This window comes from Meles meles, chromosome 11 (genome assembly GCF_922984935.1).
Source record: "Meles meles chromosome 11, mMelMel3.1 paternal haplotype, whole genome shotgun sequence".
NCBI lineage: Eukaryota > Metazoa > Chordata > Mammalia > Carnivora > Mustelidae > Meles > Meles meles.
This window is the reverse complement of record NC_060076.1, coordinates 66,588,162-66,601,060: the sequence shown is the minus strand read 5'-3', so window position 1 is coordinate 66,601,060 and position 12,899 is coordinate 66,588,162. Positions and strand designations below refer to the sequence as shown.

The following is a 12,899-nucleotide window of genomic DNA, read 5'->3' as shown; positions in this document are numbered from 1 at the left end:
AGTAGGAGAAGATTCCAATCCTCTAAATTCTCTCAAGACAGTCCTCCTTCCTGGATCCCGGTCAGTTTTATTTTCAAAAACTACAGTCCCTCCTCTTGTGCATCCTTAACTAACTGGGATAACTTACAACTCCAATGGCCATTGTGGAGAACCTTCAATCACCTAAACTTTTATTTTTCAGAACCAAATTAGAAGACCAGAGCTCTGAAATTAAACAGACTAAATGGGATCCCTATCTTAATTGGTACCTGGAGGCTTCCAAATGTACCCAAAATACCTTCAGAGATACCCACCCTTTTCTCCTTAGTTTCTCTGGCCCTATTCATTTATTGGGCCAAGATTTCTTAGAAAAATATCATGCTGGGATTTTTCTTCCAAAAGGTAGAAATAATTCTAGAATTTGACAGTAGCAACCGAAATAGTCAACTAAATAAGACAAATGACCCTTCAACATCTCTTATTTGCTCCATCTCTAATATCAAAATAGCTATTCCAAGGACACTAATCATTTGTCCCTAGTGGATCAGTTACCATCCTCTCTATGGCAAAATCCTCAACTGATATTTACAGGATCCATAGTGCACCTCCTGTTAAAGATCCAAACAGATTCTTCAAAATCTCTACCCAGAATTAACCAATATCCTAAAATAAAGAAGCCCTTCAAGGCATTAAGCCAATTATAGAAGTCCATTAGACCCAGTGCCTCCTTAACCCCTGCACCAGGCACTGCAACACCATTTTTTTTTTAAGATTATTTATTTATTTATTTGACAGGCAGAGATCACAAGTAGACAGAGAGGCAGGCAGAGAGAGAGAGAGGAGGAAGCAGGCTCCCCGCTGAGAAGAGAGCCCCATGCAGGGCTCAATCCCAGGACCCTGGGATCATGACCTGAGCCAAAGGCAGAGGCTTTAACCCACTGAGCCACCCAGGTGCCCCGACTGCAACACCATTTTAACTGTGAAGAAATCAAATGGCCACAGATGGAAGCTCATCAGGACTCCTGAGCCATAAACAATATTGTCATTGCTTTGCCACTCTGTTGTCCCTAACCCCACCTTACTAGCCTCCATCCCTACTGACAGCAAATTTTCTTCCATGATTGATTTATGTAGTGTTTTCTTCAGTATCCCAGTAAATAAAATTAGTAAGCATCTTTTTGCCTTTACTTGGGAAGAACAGCACTATAACCCGACCAATAATGCCCCAGGTTCATGGAAAGCCCTTATTTCTCAAACCTTAAAGCCTGAGCCACATGATACCAAATTCCCTGGAGACTCTACTTTAATAACGTATGTGGATGACTTACTTCTCTGCTCCCCTTCCCAAGCCTCCTCATAAGAAGATAACGTGTTTGCTAAAACTCCAAGCCAAAAAGGAATAGAAAGTCTCTTAAAAATTATAATTTGTTCAAATTTAAATTTGATACTTAAAACATTTAACCTTAGAATAAGGACAGCATCTAGATCACACAGGCTTGAGGGCACCCTGAACTTCTCAAAGCCCAAACACTAAATATCAGCTGTGAGGTTTTCTCAAGTTCACAGGCTATTGTTGCAACTGGATCCCAAACTTTTCCCTTATGGTCCAACCTTTATAAAACTTGTTTAAAAACTTCTAACCTAGGAAGATTGCGATGACATGATTTTTCAGATCTTAAAAGATATGGTTTAATAACCATCTCCTGGCCCTTGGACACCCCCAATTATCAACTCCCTTTCTTGGCTGTATATGAAAAATGGAATACCCTTGGGATACTCACCCAAAAACATGAGAAGCACCACCAACCCACTATTACAGTGAACAACTAAATCCTGTAGCCCAGGGATATCCCCCTTCCTCACTGCTATACCTGCTACTGCCCTTCTTGTAAAGGCCACTGAAGGAACAATCATGGGATCCCCTTTAACCATCTTTGTGCCACATGCTGTCAAAGCTCTTCTTAACTCTCATCATACAGAACATCTTTCATTTAGCCATTTCACTTCCTATGAAATCATCCCATTAACTGCCCCTTATATGACTCTTGTTCACTATAGTAACCTCTATCCTGCTAATCTTCTCCCCTCCTCTACTGATGAAAGCCCCCCACAACTACTAAATACTGACAAATCACCTGCTGCCCCACATGATGATTTACAGAAAACTTCAGATAACCCTGACTTTTTATGGTTCACCAATGGTTCTTACCTGAAAGATGAAAATTGTAAATATTGTGCTGAGTATGCAATATCAATTTTTGCAATAATTGAAGCAGCACCTCTGCCTTTGGCTTTTTCAGCCCATGAAGTCAAATTATATGCACTCTTAAGGGCTTAGGATAACATTTTCACTAAGAACAGACATGCCTTTGGAGTGGCTCAGGATTTTGGAATGTTATATAAACAATGTGGCTTTTTTACTTCCAGCAGAGATAAAATTGAAAACGGCCCTTACCTTCAGTAATTATTAGATGCTATATTCTTACCTGCTGCTTTGGCTAGTATTAAGGTCCAGGGGCATTCTAAGCTTGACTCTCTGAAGGGTAGAGGAAATCACCTCACTGACTTTTCCACAAAAAATGCTGGCCTCATAGGGTTCAAAAGTCAAACCTCTGTTACGGTCCAAAGGAACTCACCTCCAAAGGGTAGCCTGGAGAGACTGACTAGAGACACCAACAATTAGCACCAGGAAAGGAAAAACAATATTGGCAATCAAATGGTGGTTGGTATGATAAAAAGAGAAACTTGTGTTTTGGGCCAAATCAAAACTCAATCCTGCCAGAAATTCTCTAATTCTAGTTCTTTCTTCCTTTTTTTTTTAAAGATTTTTATTTATTTGACAGAGATCACAAATAGGCAGAGAGGCAGGCAGAGAGAGAGAGGAGGAAGCAGGCTCCCCACTGAGCAGAGAGCCTGACTCGGGGCTTGATCCCAGGACCCTGGGATCATGACCCGAGCCGAAGGCAGAGGCTTTCACACTGAGCCATCCAGGTGCCCCTCTTTCTTCCTTTTAAAATTAAGATACAATAAACAACTAGTGTTATGTTCATTTCAGGTGTGTAACACAATGATTCAACACTATTATACATTCTTCAATATTCATCAAGATAAGTGTATCTCTTAATTTCCTTCCACCCATCACTTCATCCACCTCTCCTCTGGCAACCACCAGTTTGTTCTCTGTATTTAGGAACCTGGGTTTTTTGCCTCTTTTTTCTGTTTGTTCATTTGTTTTTATTTCTTAAATTCCATGTAAGAGTAAAATCACATGTGTCTTTTTCTGCCTGACTTATTTCACTGAGCATTATACCCTCTAAGTATATCCATGTTATTGTAAATGGAAAGATCTCTTCTTTATGGCTGAGTAATATTCGTGTGTGTGTGTGTGTGTGTGTGTGTGTGTATACACACCACACCTTCATCCATTCAACTGTCAATGGACATGGGTTTTTCTACATCTTGGCTATTGTAAATAATGCTGCAATAAACAGAGGGTGTATATCTTTTCAAAATATATATGCTTTCATTTTCTTTGGGTAATAGCAGCACTGTGATTACTGAATCAGGTGATCATTCTATTTTTAATATTTCGAGGGGTACCTGGGTGGCTCAGTCATTAAGTGGCTACCTTCAGCTCAGGTCATGATCTTAGGGTCCTAGGACAGAGTCCCGGACCAGGCTTCCTGCTCAGCGGACAGCCTGCTTCTCCCACTCCCCCTGCTTGTGTTCCCTCTCTCGCTGTGTCTCATTATCAAATAAATAAATATTTTTAAAAAAATTTTTCAAGGAAACGCCATACTGTTTTTCACAATGGTTACATCAATCTGCATACCCACCAACAGTGCACAAGGCTCCTTTTCCTCCACAACCTCATCAACACTTGTTATTTCCTGTCTTTTTTATTTTATCCATCTGTCAGGTCTAAGGTGATATCCCAGGGAGGGTTTGATCTGCATTTCCTTGATGGCTAGTGATGTTGAGCATCTTTTCCTATGTCTTTCAGCCATCTGCATACCTTTTCTGAAGGAATGTCTATTCAGGTCCTCTGTCCATTCTTCATTGGATTTTCTTTTTCTTTTTTTTTTTTTTTGGTGTTCAATTGTATAACCTCTGTATGTATTTCAGATATTAACCCCTTATTGAATATGTCATTTGCAAATACCTGCTCCCATTCGGTAGGTTGCCTTTTGTTTTGTTGATGGTTTCCTTCACTGTGCTAAAGTTTTTTATTTTGGTATATTCCCAATAGTTTACTTTTGTTTTTGTTTCCCTTGCCTCCAGAGACATATCTAGAAAATTTTTTTATGATCAATGTCAAAGAAATTTCTTCTAGGAATTTTATGGTTTCAGGTCTCACATTTAGGTCTTTAATCCATTTTGAGTTTAAAATATTTTTAAAGTTCCCATCATTGACCACTGTACATGCTCTAAACCAGTGGTCTATGGATAAAATGATAAGGTTTCTGATCAATACCAGTGGGGAAATATTAACAAAGCCACAATAAAGGCCTACTCTGACTACCTCACTTGCCCAAAACACAATCCAGGGAAATCTAGCCTCACTGCTCCTGGGCACTTTAAATTGCCAAATGAAGCATTTGAGGTTTGGAAAATAGACTTTATTCAGCTACCTCCATTTCATGGGTACAAATATGTCTTGGCAATGATTCATATGTCTTCCCACTAGGCCAAAGCCTTTATATGTAGACAAGCAACTTTCCTCTTCAGTAGCTAAAATCCAACTGGGGAAAAAAAAAATCATCCCTGCCTGAGGAACCCCTCTTAAACCCTACAGTGACCAAGAAACTAATTTTATTGGTCAAATATTATGGTGAGTCTGTGATGTCTGGCCGGCTCTGTAGCATTTTCACTGTCAGTTATCATCCTTCACATTCCTCCTTCACTTATCATCTTCAGTCTTCAGGACTAACTGAATAAACCAGCAGCAAAATCAAAACTCAATTGGCAAAATTTGTGAAAAACTTTCAAATACCCTGGCCAAAAGAACTGCCTTAGTCCTTCCTAATCTCAGATCCACCCACAAGTTCTCACCTTCGAGATAATTATTGAGTGCCCTATGCATCTAGCTTCAACATTTTTTGACCCACACCTAATAAAAGGAGATATACTTCAGTACTGCAAAGGTGTAATTACATCCCTTGAAAACAGTAAATGCACTAACAACAATCTTTTCACAGCATGTTCCCAGGAGATGAAGACCCCAAGCACAACACCCTGTAACCTGGGGATTTCCTTTATTAGAAAGGACAACTTCAGGGGCGCCTGGGTGGCTCAGTGGTTTAAGCCTCTGCCTTCGGCTCAGGTCATGATCTCAGGGTCCTGGGATCGAGCCCCACATCGGGGTCTCTGCTCAGTGGGGAGCCTGTTTCTCCCTCTCTCTCTGCCTGCCTCTCTGCCTACTTGTGATCTCTCTCTCTCTGTCAAATAAATAAATAAAATATTTAAAAAAAAAAAAAGAAAAGAAAGGACAACTTCAAAAAGACTCTTCAACCACACTAGAAAGGTAATTATTGACTAATTCTTATGCCAGCAAATTCCATGGATTTGACTCCTGGATCCATGGGTCTCATCTAAAGAAACCCTCAAACCCGGGCTAAACATGCACACCAAATGGTGACCTAAAATTAAGGATTTCCAGGAACTGAAGCAAACAACAGCTACAGCAGAATTTTCCCAAGATGATGAGGGTAGACCTGTACATTCTCTCCTTCATGCTTTTTCTAGCCTTATTTTCTTCTTCTCTATGCTGGAGAGACAATGCCCTTGTCTGTATTTTGTAGAAGCCATTTTTGGCCAAAAGGTTTAAGCAGTGGAAACCTGATCAATGTAAAAGGGCCCACAGCAACCACATGGCCACCCACCTCCAAATACCCATAAGCCCTAACTGACCAAATGGCTACTTACAACCAAAAAAGGGAAACTTCCATGTCCCCATACCTCCTCACCTTCCACCTTTAAAAACTCACTACCGTGGCAAACAATCTCTCCTTCGCTACCTTGCCTCCTGCTTCCTTGGGTGTATTAAATAAATTTCTATCACCTTTGTTCTGCCTCAGGTGAATCCTTTCATCACTCACACTGCTGGCTTCCACCCCATTAGGTCACCCCATCCGACTGGGAGACACCACGTATTTCCCTTTCCCTGGCAAAAGGGGAAGATTTCTCACTGTTGGGTCTGTCATCAGAAACCCTGATCTGTCAACGACAGCTGAGAACTTCCAGTCTTCCCTGCAGCCAACTTTGCCTTCATCTCCAATGCAACCACTAACTATACCCTCATCCTACAGGGTATTTTTCTCATTTTTTTTCCCCAAGCACACTTTTTTAAAAACTTAAATCCAATTAATTAACATATAATGTATTATTGGTTTCATAGGTAGAGGACAGTGATTCATCAGTCTTATAATAATACCCACTGTTCATAACATCACTCTTTTACCCCATCCCCCCATGAGACTCTTAATCACAGGAAACAAACTGAGGGTTGCTGGAGGGGAGAGAGGTGAAGATATTTCTGAGTCAAATTTCTACAACAGTGTCAGGTTTTCCCTACCCTCTGTCCCATCATAACTCTCAGTGCAACTAATTACACCCATTCCACTCATACAGTTCCCCATTCTCACTACTTCCTCACAGCTGCTTGCTGTAGCAAAATAACCCCTGTTTGTACGGCCTTCAAGAAAAAGAGTCCACAGAACAATGGGGCGCCTGGGTGGCTCAGTGGGTTAAAGCCTCTGCCTTTCGCTTAGGTCATGATCTCAGGGTCCTAGGATCGAGCCCCACGTCGGGTTCTCTGCTTGGCAAGGAGCCTGCTTCCTCCTCTCTCTCTCTCTCTCTCTGCCTGCCTCTCTCCCTACTTGTGATCTCTGTCAAATAAATAAATAAATAATCTTAAAAAAAAAAGAAAGAGTCCACAGAACAAGACAGTTTCTCCCTAATTATTCCCTAAAAACCAGTGACCCTGGGCTCAAAAGGGCCAACTGAATAATACCAATTAATACCATTATTAATAATCAAACCACAGTAGGAATCCTATGTGCAGTATGTGGTTTTATCTTTGTCTGGTGAATCACTGGGCCTCTCGCTAGGCCTATGAATGTTTAGACCACCAGGGGCTGCCAATGCATACTTGGATTTCTAACTGCCCCTACAGACATCCACAAGAAATCTGAAGTCTCACATGGGTTTTTCCAACTAAAACTTCATTGCCACATTAAAAAGGTAACTCCCAGGAGGTATATGTGACTCTGGATTTGCCTCCCTCAGAACAGCACTCACCCTTTTTGTGACTTCCCTGACAATGGACAAAATGAACGAATGACTAGAAATCTCCCTCTGGAACTGGGAAAATTTGCCAAGCCCTACCGTAAGGCAACAGGAGCCCAACAACAAACACTCCGTCACTTGCTAAAGCACAGGCATTCCTTATTTAACCGTGCTTCACTTTATAGCACTTCACAGATACTTCAATTTTTTTTCACACACTGAAGGTTTGTGGCAACCCAGAGTTAAACAAGTCTATTAGTGCCATTTTTCCAAAAGTATTTGCTCACTTTGTGTGTCACCTTTTAGTTATTCTCATGCTATTTCAAACTTACTCGTTATTATATTTGTTACAGTGATCTGTGATCAGTGATTATAACTTGCTGAAAGCTCAGATGGTTAGCATTTTTTAGTAATAAAGTCTTTTTTAATTAAGGTATGTATTTTTTAAGACATAATGCTATCATACACTTAATAGACTACAGTATATTATAAACATAACTTTTATATGCACTGGGAAACCAAAACATGACTTGCCTTATTGCAATATTTACTTTACTGTAATATTCGCTTTATTACAGTATTGGAATTGAACCTACAATATCTTTGAGGTATGCATATAGCCTTTGATCACCTACTTGCTGAAAAAGGAAGCATTTATGCAATAGCAAACACCACCTGTTGCACATGGATAAATCCTCCAAAGTGGAAACCCAATCACATAAAATTAGGGAACAAATACATTAGTTACAATAAATTCCACCTGAAGATCTAGGGTACTTTGCTCTGTAGTCAGTCATTTTCGGGTTTGGGCTCCTGGTTCAGGACTATTATATAAACTGATGTCATTATTCTGCTCCTCATATCATTCTGTATAATCATTTTTAAGCTTTGTACCTGTTGTCTGTCAAAACCTTGTAGAAAGGACATACCCAACTGGGTGATGCGGCCTCAACACTTCAAGAGCTCTCCAGTGCTTATAACCTTGATAAGATACAGACTTTGAATCAGAAATACCTGAGAGTTCTCCCTCCCACTGTTCTTTGTTACTCAAAGGTGGCTTCAGTGGTTTTCAATCTGTGCACCTCCCTCTGCTGTGGGACATGAGGTACAGGAAAGGTCCTTCCTAACACCAAAAGACAAAAACAATTCTAACAAGGAACAGATGGCTCAACTTTTGATCAGTGATACTAAGAAAGGTTTGAAAAGGTGTTAAAGAAATCTAACTCAAAATTGGGATTTTGAAACCATGAAGAGATGACTCACACATCTCACTTGTCCCAGCTTACACAGTCCAGCAGTAAGAAGGAAGGTTTGAACTCCACGCAGCAACAACAAGCTGCCCTCACCTATAGCCTTTGAGAAGCTGCCACCATTTCAAATTCTCATTTCCTTCCATTAAATTTCTGTTCAAAAAAGACCCTCCCAAACTCCTTCCCTTCCTCTAAAAAGGACATGCCTACTTTGCTCTCAGGACTTTTATGGTTCACCACAGTTTGCTTGTCCTGAATTATGGTTCCTCTACTGTTCCTAAATAAACCTGATTTTGCTGCCTGAATCACCTAACTTTTACCTTTAAAAGGTTAACATAATCCAATTAAAAACAGATATTTCAAAACTGACAAAGAAATTGCTAATATGCATATGAAAATATATTCAACATCATTGGTCAATAGGTAAACACGAATTAAAACCACAATGAGGGACACCTGGGTGGCTCAGTCGTTGGGCACTGGGCATTCACCTTCAGCTCAGGTCATGATCCCTAGGTTCTAAGATTGGCCCTTGTACGGCTCCCTGCTCAGCAGGAAGCCTGCTTCTCTCTCTCCCAACCCCCCTGCTTGAGTTCCCTGTCTCACTCTCTTCCTGTCAAATAAATAAATAAAATCTTTTTAAAAATAAAATAAAATAAAAATAAAACCACAATGAAATACTACTTTCACACCCACTACGATGGCTATTTTAAAAAGACACAATAAATGGTGTTCTGGGAAAATTAAAACCCCCATACATTGCTGGTGGGAGTATAATATAGTACAGCCCCATCTGAAAAGTCTGGCAGTTTCTTTAAAAAGTTAAACATGAACTTATGATACAACCTTGCAATTCCACTCGTAAGTATCTATCCAAGAAAAATGAGAACATATTTCCAAAGACTTGCACATGAATGTCCACAGCAACATTATTCCTAATAGCCAAAAAGTAGCAGTAACTCAAATGTCCACCAATTCCACAAACAGGATGAACAGATAAAAAAAATACGGTATATCCATACAATGGGATACTATTTTGCAATAAATAAGAAGTACTGATACATGCTACAAAATGGATAAATCTCAAAAACATCATGCTAAGTGAAAGAAGCCAGAGATAAGACAGCACTTACTTTATGAATCCATTTATATGGATGCCCAAAGGCTAATCTGTAGAGACAGAACACAAATCAATGGTTGCCTGATTGCCTAGCTGAAAGCCACAGCTAGGATCAACTATGAACTTGCATGTACAAACTTGTTAGGGTGGTATAAATGTTCTAAAAATTAATTTTAGGGGCACCTGGGTGGCTCAGTGGGTTAAAGCCTCTGCCTTCAGCTCAGGTCATGATCCCGGGGTCCTGGGATCGAGCCCCACATCGGGCTCTCTGCTCTGCGGAGAGCCTGCTTCCTCCTCTCTCTCTGCCTGCCTCCCTACCTACTTGTGATCTCTGTCAAATAAATAAAATTTTAAAAAAAATGAATTTTAGTAATCACTGCACAATTCCAAAAAACTAAATTTACTAAAAATTACTTAATTCTTTAGAAAACAGAGTATACAGAGTCAAAAAGGTGATTTCCACATGAACTCGGCTTCCCTATAACTAGAGAAAGATACCAGGAAGATTATAGATGTTCCTGTATCAGAGACCTTAAGAGGGAAATGATTTCTGCATACATAGCAGAACTTATGAAGAGCCTAAGAGAATAGGTCAGTTAACACTGCAAGGTCTCTTCCAAACAGAGTAATAAAAAAGAAAAAAAATGGTATCTAGTAGAAAATAAAATGCTCAAGATTTGTGGTGTTATCTAACTTTTCTGGTAAATTTTTTCTTCTCTACTACATTTTTATTGAAGGACTGTTAACTCAAAGTACTTCTCCCATAGGTGTTCTTTTTTTTTTTTTTTAAGATTTTATTTCTTTATTTGACAGAGAGAACACAAGTAGATAGAGAGGGAGGCAGAGAGAGGAGGAATCAGGCTCCCTGCTGAGCAGAGAACCTGATGCGGGACTCATCTCAGAACCCAGAGATCATGACCTGAGCCGAAAGCAGAGGCTTTAACCCACTGAGCCACCCAGGCGCCCCAAGTGTTCTTTCATATTAAAGTAAGTCATTCAAGATCCATAAACAAGAACAGAGAATATATATACTCCAACTTAAATTTTATAAATCCATTTGGTACTGATTTCCAGCCTGCTTCGAGGCTCCACCACTACCAATTTGGAACTGCCACACCATGCGAGATTTTTCTAACCATGTGGCCTAGGTAATCAATCCAACTTTCTACTGGCCAAGCTGGCCTCCTTGAAGCTGGTTTTCATAAGTACAAAATTTGTATAATTGTTACTGGAACTGCTTGCTGAAATATGGAACTGGTTTAAAATACTATTTATTTTTAAATGTACATGCACAGTTTCACATACATGCAGCAACACATCTTCCACATCCAGTTAATGCTTTTCATTAGAGAACAAAAAATTCCAAAATACTTTGCTTTTCTGGAACCTTAGTAAATGTTTTTCAAGAAATCAAGAGGAATATGACTGAATAATGAAAAAAATTAAAATGTAATATATACTAAAGTAAAATTTGTCCAATTCTAAATAAGCAGGACCTAACTTTAACTCTGGGGAAAGAGGTCTTTAATACAACGAGGAAAAGCAAATTCTGTTTTGATGCATATAAATGCTTCTTTCCATTATATTGAAACGTTTAATTTAAGTTTAATGGATAAAGTCACAATGGACATGTTTTCTATCTAAGCTTATGTAATAAATGATCCCAACACATGGTATGAATTCAATCATTTGTAACAATCTTTCCTCCCCTCTTTAAGGGAATAATGAGAAAAGGTTCTGAGCTGCACATCACTGAAGGTGAGTGACATCCATAAATAGCTGCAGTTGGGTGGCCCAACAGTGCCCTCCTTATGTGATAAATGGTAAGTCAGTCACATCACAGTTAACATGCACTAAATGGGCAGGTTATTAGGAAACCGGCAGCCAGGGATTCTTCCAACAGTTTCGGATTAGGAGAAAAGCACTGACACAGGTCTTTGCTGGAAAAGTCCTCGGCCTCTTTCCTTAAAAATTCTGGTCCCGAATTTCTCATGTTTCAAAAAGTCCTGATCTCTTCTTCCTCCAGACTTCTAACCCATACAAGATGACCACAGAAGGTTCATAGTTGTAAAAGCGCCCACGTAAATACAAAAGAGCAAGCCAAGAAACAACAGCTCCCTCCCCCCACCCCCCAAATCTCTCAGGGATTTGGACGCGACTTGGCCTGGCGCTCAAAGAAAGACTGTTGCGGGTAAACGGTCACCGATCAGAACCTTCCTCCCCGTGTGCGATGAAGGGCCTGGAGGGCGGGAAGGGGTAAGAACCTCGCTCCCTCCTAGAGCCCTGGGGGCAGGGGGCCGGAGAGCAAGCGGCCAGCTGTAGAGGGTGATGGGTTAGAAGAGGCGAATTTTCACAGCTCCCACGGATCCGGGGTGAAGAAATTCACCTTTGCACCTCTCCTTTTAAGCAAACATAGCTGCCAGCGTTCAACGAAGCAAAAAACCGAAACGCCCACTCCGAAGTCGCACCGCTCTGGGGGCTCCCTTCCGCGTGACCCCTGCGCCGGCTCCACCCCCGGGCCTGGCCCGCCCTGTATCCCCGCCCCTCGCCCGCCGTCCCGCCCCTCCGCGGGCTGGCGCCACCTCAAACTCTACCCACCGCCCCTCTTCACCCCCAGCACACGGCGGGGGCTCCGCTCATCCACCTAGACGCACAAGGCGCGGCGAACGTTCTCGCGAGTCTTCCCTCCCTGCGCTGCCCCTCCCCACCCCCATCCCCAGGCTGACGTGTCTGCCAGACCCCCGAGGGAAGCAGCCGCCTTCGCTCTCGTTCTGCGGCCTCTCTCTTACCGGGTGGTCTGCGCCAGAGCTGCTTCAGCAGTTTGGGCAGTGGCAGAAAGGACGCCTCCGCCCCGGTTCTGTGGCTTGCAAATTTGGCTTTGCCCCGTACTGGTTTTTTGTTTTGTTTGACTTTTTTGGAATTTTCCCGCGGTCGCTCGGCAGTGGAGCGGCGCTCGCGCGCTCTAGACCCGCAGTGCACTCTGGGGCCCGGCAAGCGCTGCCGCGCATCGCCGCGGCCTCGCGGGAAAATTGCGATGAATCTCGCGCTCTTGGGGGAGGGAGGGGCGTCTGGCTCCCGCCCGGCCGGAAGTCGACCGGGCCTGGAGCGCTCCAGGGATCCTGGGGAAGCTGCAGCTACCTTAACTTTCAGAGCAGTGGCAAGGACTAGACAGCGGGAGAGACCCGCGGAGGAGAAGCGTGGGGTTTTTAATCAGGTTGTTGCCCAAGTGTTGCAGGATTCAGTCCAAAATGTAGAGGACGTAA

The 12,899-nt window shown here is 41.8% G+C and overlaps 1 protein-coding gene across 3 annotated transcripts in view; it reads right to left on the bottom strand.

Moving 5' to 3' along the window:
• The window catches only part of FANCC (FA complementation group C), a 283,214-nt gene extending 270,627 nt beyond the window's left edge, over positions 1–12,587 (bottom strand). For all 3 annotated transcript variants that reach the window (XM_046023918.1, XM_046023916.1, XM_046023919.1), the window contains exon 1: positions 12,426–12,587. The gene's annotated coding sequence lies outside the window, so the exon portion shown is untranslated. The remainder of the gene's footprint in view (positions 1–12,425) is intronic.
• Positions 12,588–12,899: the final 312 nt, after the last annotated feature.